The 7,123-nt window shown below is 39.9% G+C and overlaps 1 protein-coding gene across 1 annotated transcript in view; it reads left to right on the top strand.

Moving 5' to 3' along the window:
* Positions 1-7,123, top strand: part of ANGPT1 (angiopoietin 1) — a 349,019-nt gene that overhangs the window by 290,911 nt on the left and 50,985 nt on the right. The window lies entirely within an intron of this gene.

Here is a 7,123-nt window from a genome sequence, read left to right as displayed (position 1 = left end):
TAATGCAAGATAGAGTACAGTTAGCCTTACTTATTACCTCATCACATTGGTGACTCATGTTCTTAAAGTATATCATTTCTTCTTAAAGTGAGTTCTTAAAGTATACCATTTTATTTATTACTTGGTAAAGAGTTGCAGTTCCTCACTCCCTGCTCCCACTCCTTTTCTATTAGGGCTTCTGATAGTAATTAGAAAGTTATAGAGTCATAGAGAAGTAGGACTGAAAGGGACCTTCAGAGGTCTTCTACTCCAGTGACCTGCCTGAGGCAGGATCATCCTTATCCAAACCATCCCATATAACCATAATCTAAACTCTGCATAAGACTACCCTCAAACCTGACACAACATAGACCTAATACCCTAATCTGCCACAGGTAAAGCAGGGGAACCATGGCAGTCTGGTTCTATAAAATGTTGTCAATATACATGCAAGAGGTCCTGGGTAGAGAGCCATGCCCCTTACTACAGAGGAAAGCAAAAACCCCCACAGTCTATACTAATCTGACCATGGGGTAAAATTCCTTCCTGACCCCAAATATGGCAATCAGCTTGACCTTGAGTAGAGCATATGTAGCTCCTTTTACTTGCCTTCCAGCCCTTGATCATCTTTGCTACCACCTCTGGACCCTCTCTAACTTTTCCACATCCTTTTTAAAATGTGAAGCCCAGAACTGCAGTTTCATGTTGTCCACAAGCTTGTTCAAGAAGCTTCTATGCCAGCAATCAAATCTTTAATAAACACACTGAACAGCACTGGGCCCAGGACAGACCTCTGTGGGACTCCACTTGAAACTTCCTGCCATTCTGAAATGAAACCCTTTGCTTATGGCTATTGAGCCAGTTAGCTATCCACCTTGTAATAGTTTTATCCAGCCCACTTTCTCCAATTTGTTTATGAGAAAGTCAAGCCTTCTCAAAAGCCTTGCTGAAGTCCAGATATTCATAGCATTCCCTTCATCCATCCAAGTAGTTCCTTGGTCAAAGAAGAAAATCAGGTTTGTGTGACATGTTTTGTTTTTCTTAAATCCATAATGGCTGCTTGTGATCAGCTTTTCTTCCTCCAGATACTTGCAAATAGCCTTCCTTAGGATGTGTTTCAGTAACTTCCCAGGTATTGAGGTGAGACTTACTGGTTTGTAGTTCCCTGAGTCCTCCTTCGTGACTTTCTTAAAGATGGGCACTACCTTGGCTCTTTTCCAGTCCCCTGGTATCTGGCCCATCTCCCATGACTTAAGGGCTCTGAGATCTCCTCTGCCAGTTCCTTCATGACCCTCGGATGAAACTCATCCAGCCCTGCTTACTTGAATTCATTCAGACCCAAAAAAATCCCTCTGGCCATCTCTTTTGTTATCTCTTTCCTTGGGTGTCCCCGTTCCTTATTCAGATAATCCCTATTAGGTGTTTGGCAGCTTAATTTTTTTGTGAAGTAACTAATGAGTAGCTCTGCCTTCTTTATACCTTCAGTTAAGAGTTCCCTGTGGTTTGGTAACAGGACCCATAGCTTTCCTGGTCCTTCTTTTTTGGCCAACATACTTATAGAACCTCTTCTTGTTGTCCTTAACCTCCTTTGCCAGGTGCAGCTCATTCCTTATCTGTGCTTTCCTTATTTTGTCCTTGAAATTCTTGCTAATTCCTGGTACATATTCTTGGTGATCTGCCCATTCTTCCAATGTCTGTATGCTTTCCTTTGGCAGCTGAGGCACTTTAAAACCTTTTGTGACTACTTTGGTCTCTTACCATTCTTTTTGTGCTTCCATCACATCAGGACTGTTTCTTGTTGGGCTTCCAATACTGTGCCCCTTAAAAGCACTTCTAACCTTCAATTTCTCCTCCCATGACACAAAACCTATTGGGTGCTGGAATTGGATGAAATCCACCTTTTTGAAATCCAGCATCCTAATTTTGCTGACCTGATATTTTCCCTGCTCAGAATTTGGGATTCTAGCATACTGTGATTACTTCTTCCCAAGTTACCTATCACATTCACATCCTCCACCAGTTCTTCCTTCTTGGTTAGGACAAGATCCAAGACAGATGATCCCCTTGTTGCTTCCTCCACTTTCTGAAAAAGAAAGCTGCCCTCTAAAGAAGTTATGAACCGACTTGTCATTTTATGTTTGGCTGCATTATTTTTCCAACAGATATCTGGGAAATTGAAAACTCCCATCAGTACTATCCTGTAGTTTCTGGATAGATTTGTTACCTACTTGAAGAGTGAGTGTCTCCTCCATCTCCTTTTCCTAATTAAGTGGCTTGTTATAAATCCTCACCATCATGTCAGTGCCACTTCTTTCACCTTTCATCTTCACCTAAATGCATTCTGCTTTGTTGTCATCTTCCTCCTGAACCAAGGCATAAGTATATGTGCGTTTGACATACAGGATAACACCAGCACCTTTTCTCTCAACTCTGTCCTTTCAAAACAAAGTGTAAACTCAGTGTTGACATGCCAGTCATAAAAGCATCCCACCAGGTCTCACTGATGTTGGTCAGATCATAGATCTTTTCACAGGCTGTAGCTTCCAACTATTTTGTTTATTCCCCATACTTGTCAGGAAAAATAAATAAAAAAGTTGGAACATAAAAAAATTCAAAATAACTTAAAGACACCAGTAATTTGGGTAATGTAACTGGTTTAAAGCAATTAAAACATAGACTACTCACACTGCACAAGAAAAAAGACAGTGGCATTTAAAAATATATTGAACTATATACATCAAAATATCTGGCAGGCACTATATCTAGGAAAATGGTAAATAGCAGACTAAAATCAAGTATTTAAGTTAGACTCTGAAATCCATATTCAGATGCCTAAGTAATAGTAATTTTATTAAAGATTCTCCTTGATAGTTCAAAGAAGTTGACTACTCCATACTTTATGGAATTCTTTAGCTGTGCTAAATGAAGCAGTATCTTCTCTTTTTGAATGTGATATTTTAACATTATATAAAAGACTGCAACTATATATACAATGTTCTTGTACAAAAGTGGGCCCCTTATTGTTAAAAGGATGTTTTTGAAATGTCAAAGGTAGTTATAATACAAGAATTCAAGGATATTTTACAGTGCAAATAATGTGTTCTATTATGTTCTGAGAAAGATTGGTAAGTGGACCTTTTTATGATACAATAAATTATAATAATGTGCAGTTTCTAAAGACATCTGAACAATAGATTCTCTAATACTGTGTGTGAACTAGGATCAAATAGAAGAATTAGAGGATATAAACTTAGGAGCAGGTATAAACATCAAGTGCCATTTATTTTCACTGAGTGAATGGAATAAATTTGGAAGAGCATCACTGGGAGCAGTTTAAAAAATGGTCTAAAAGGAGCTGGACATGTAATTGAGAGTGTTTATGATACAACTACAACTTCAAAAGGATCCCAGATATTTTTTGAAAATTTTTGTACCACTCTGCTCCTTCTCACTTGTCAAGGGAAATATTCTCCTCTTGCTGCTGCTGTTATTCTTTATGGTTCTGCCCCAATGTAGTAGACACATTCACATTCATAAAAGGGTACTCACCACCCTAAAAGGCTTCCATGTAAGACACAGGCAGACAAGTAGGACAAAGATCAACAATAAGAGTTAGTAATATTTATACAAGTTGTTTCAGTAGCACAGCAAAAGTGGATCTTTAAGAGGAGTTTATAAATGGGCTCAGAAGTGGTGTTACAGATATGCTTGGGGAGTCCACACCAAGCATAAAGAACATATGGAAAAAGACATGGGAGTGATTGTATGATATTTTTATGAAAGGATGGACAAGAAAAGAACAAAATGTTGACAAGTGAAGATTAAAAGGAAGCGGCAGCATTACAAACAGCTTGGAGATAGTGACAAGGAGCTGAGATTTGATGTGGTAGCAAAGGAGAAGTCAGGAGATAGATTTAAAAAAGCTATGATCTAATCAACTGGTGAAAATGTTGATGTTAGTACTTGCATTATATACACACTGAACTAGAGCAATGTAGGGGGTGGGTACATGTGTATGGTGGGGTGTGCATGTGGAACCTGCCCTACGAACACACAGGCACACATTGCCCACAGCCCCGATCACGGCAGGCAGAGCCCTTGCCAGCCTGGGCTCTGTGCTCCTGGTCCCAGGGCACAGGCGCAGGTCCTATGCTCCTGCTCACCACCACTTCCCCCTCCCATCTGCCACCACTGCCCTTCTCCTGCCACTTCTTTGCCTTCCCACCCACTGCCACCACTTCCCCGCCCTCCCCTGCCCACCCCACTTGCCGCTCTGGCATTATGTGGTTCCTATGGTCAGCATAGTGAAAGCCACAGGATGCAGCAGGAGCTGGCCCAGCCCAGCTGGCACCACATGGAGCCAGCTGAGAATCATGGGGGCCGAGCTGGGCCAGCTGCTGCTGAGTCTGCGGTCCTGGCAATGTAGCCAGGAACCACGTGGTGCCGGAGCGGCTGGCAGGCAGAACTAAATCACACCAGTAATGGAATAAAGTGGCCTCCTGGAAGGGTTGAGAGATTCCTGCCTATCTGTGAGAAGGTGGAACTTAATGGTGAGTCTAGGTAGTCTCCAGGAAGAGAGGTAGTCTTCTTCTCTGATGATCTTGCATTCATTTGTCAGTTGAGTTGCTGTATTTTGTTAGTTTCTTTGTTATAAATGATAAACTGAGGAAGGGATCTTTAAATGACTTGGGAATGGCACTTGTGTCCTATTTCTGCCTATTAAGTAACCTATCAGCAGAGACAGCTTTCAGGTACATTCCTGAGTGAATAATGAGAAGTAACCTGCAGCACTTCAAAAGTATCCTGGAATATCTTGTGCCTCAGTGACAACCACCCTTCTGACATCTAGTGCCTTCTCCCTCTGTTCTTCTATTGCTGTATGTAGAAAGAAAATTACTACAGGCCTTGAAAGGAGACAGTAAGCTTCCCTGTTTCCACCTGCCAAGTATGCTCAAACCTAACTCAGGTTTGACAGAAATTTCATCTGGAAATTCCTGCACATATATGCTTATGCAGTGTGTGTTTCTATGCACCCATACTGTTAATATAGATACATTAGAGAACTTTTTAGCATTAAGGTTGATATAATGTTGATGGATTGCAGAGTACAAACTGGAAAGCTATCCATCAAGATTCTAATTTTCTAGGAACCCTAAAGGAACAGGACATGATTTAGGAAAGTTCCTTAGGAAAATGGAACTCTTTTAGCAGGCCTAATCAGATTGCTTGAACCTGAAACCAATTGTTTAAACTAGTCCAGGAAAAAGCTTCTTGCTGCACATGAAAATCAATGTTGCATTACTGCAGAAGTGATACCAGTGATATAGACCATACATTTTCACTGAAAAGGAAAATAACTAGCTAGTAATAGCTGAATTTTGCTGTCAAATCTCAAGTTAAATTCCAACTAAAGGGAGGTCTGACTTGAATGCAGACTGCAGGATTGGGTGCTAGACTACTAAAAATCTGAACTAAGGACTTATTTATAGGCTGGAATGTGCATGGCTCCTACTGATCTTTCTTTATGGTTAAAAGGCCAAGTACAATCGTATGCCCAACTCTCCTGGGGTACACAGTGCCTCTGAACAAGTATGAAGAGGTACAAACATGTCCTTCCAAATTAGTCCGTGGAGTTTCATATAAATTCTTTATTCATTTTCCCCATATGTATCTGCCTACTTAAAAAAACACCTGTTATAATAATGGAACTATTGAAATAATGAATGTATCAAAAACATGGAAATCTCAGTGGCTTTCACTTTTAAAAACACATATTATATGTCTACAACTATTTTACGAAGAAAAAGTATATTTGTCTTTTTGAACTGATACTATAGGAACTCCAACATAGGAGCTTTCTTATTTTGTTTGCCATTTATCTATGATGATTACAATAACAGTTCCAGACTCCTCTATGCCACCATTACTATTGACTCCTAAATATGTGGCTGCCCACCATAGAATGCTTTTGTCCCTTTATCTAAGACACCTGCCTTATTGATTTATATGATGCCCAAGTACTTTTCTCATCCTCTCCCATGCAATTCCTTGTTGTTACAGTTGTTAGACATTTGTCATGCGTGCTCTCAGAGCATCAAATGGTTCTTGTACATCTACCTTTTTGTAACTTCACTTGCTATTCATTTGCAGTGATTCTGCCAGGAAATTTAGATGCTCTTTTCATTTGAAAACCATTAGGAATTTCTGACAATGACCATGTTATTCTTTGTTGCTTCAGCACTGTAAAAGTAAGCAAACATAGGCTGACTAAATTAATTTCAAATAACATGAATGCAGTCAGAAATAATAACCAGTAAAGAAACCAGCTTCCAAGTTGCTCTGGGCTTTTGATCAAGGAGACTTAAAGTAGAGAAGGGATAATAAAATGAAAGGCAAAACTCAAGAGGTGGAACATCTTTTGTTTATGTTGCACAGATACCTTGTGGGAGAAGGTCAAAGAATAATAAAGGTTCCAGATTCAGCATTTGAATGTAGTAAATTAGAAAAACAAATACCCCAAAGTAATGACTAGAGTCTGAGAAAATATGGAAAATCATTTTTCAGGCTGTTTTTCAAAAATCCAGCCTCAACATTGCACAAAGTTCAATTCACTCTGGATTACTCCCAATTGGTGACTTCAGAAGGGTTCTGTTTTTTCTCTGCACTGTTTGTATTCTTTCTACTACTTTTTATTAGTCTAAAGAATCTCTGATTATAAGGGGTACCACTGAACACATGTATCTTAAAGCTATACTTGTTTCGCTTTCAAAATGGTACATGTCCAAAGGAGTTTCTGAGAAGGCAAAATAAAATATATTTAACCTAGATGATGGCTGGAAAGAAGAAAATAAGGTGTTTATATCATGGTTATCTAAGGTTTGAATGTATTAGGTTAAATCAAGGACAACAAGAAGTCCTTTTTTAAACACATGGGGGCAAAAAGAAGGTTCCGTAACGTGGGGCCCCTGCGGGACACGCTAGAAAATTTGGTCATCACACCAGACGACAAAGCCAACATATTTAATGATTTCTTTGCCTCTGTTTTCCTGAGCAGAGACCAGAACAGTCACCCCCCACTCTGGGCCCCCCTTAGACCCCAGGGGAGGCGCACCTAGGCCAAGGGTTAGTGAGGAACTAGTTAGGG

This window comes from Gavialis gangeticus, unplaced genomic scaffold (assembly GCF_001723915.1).
Source record: "Gavialis gangeticus isolate Ggan-Ray unplaced genomic scaffold, GavGan_comp1, whole genome shotgun sequence".
NCBI lineage: Eukaryota > Metazoa > Chordata > Crocodylia > Gavialidae > Gavialis > Gavialis gangeticus.
Note: the sequence above shows the minus strand (reverse complement) of the source record. Positions and strands in the feature narration are given on the sequence as shown.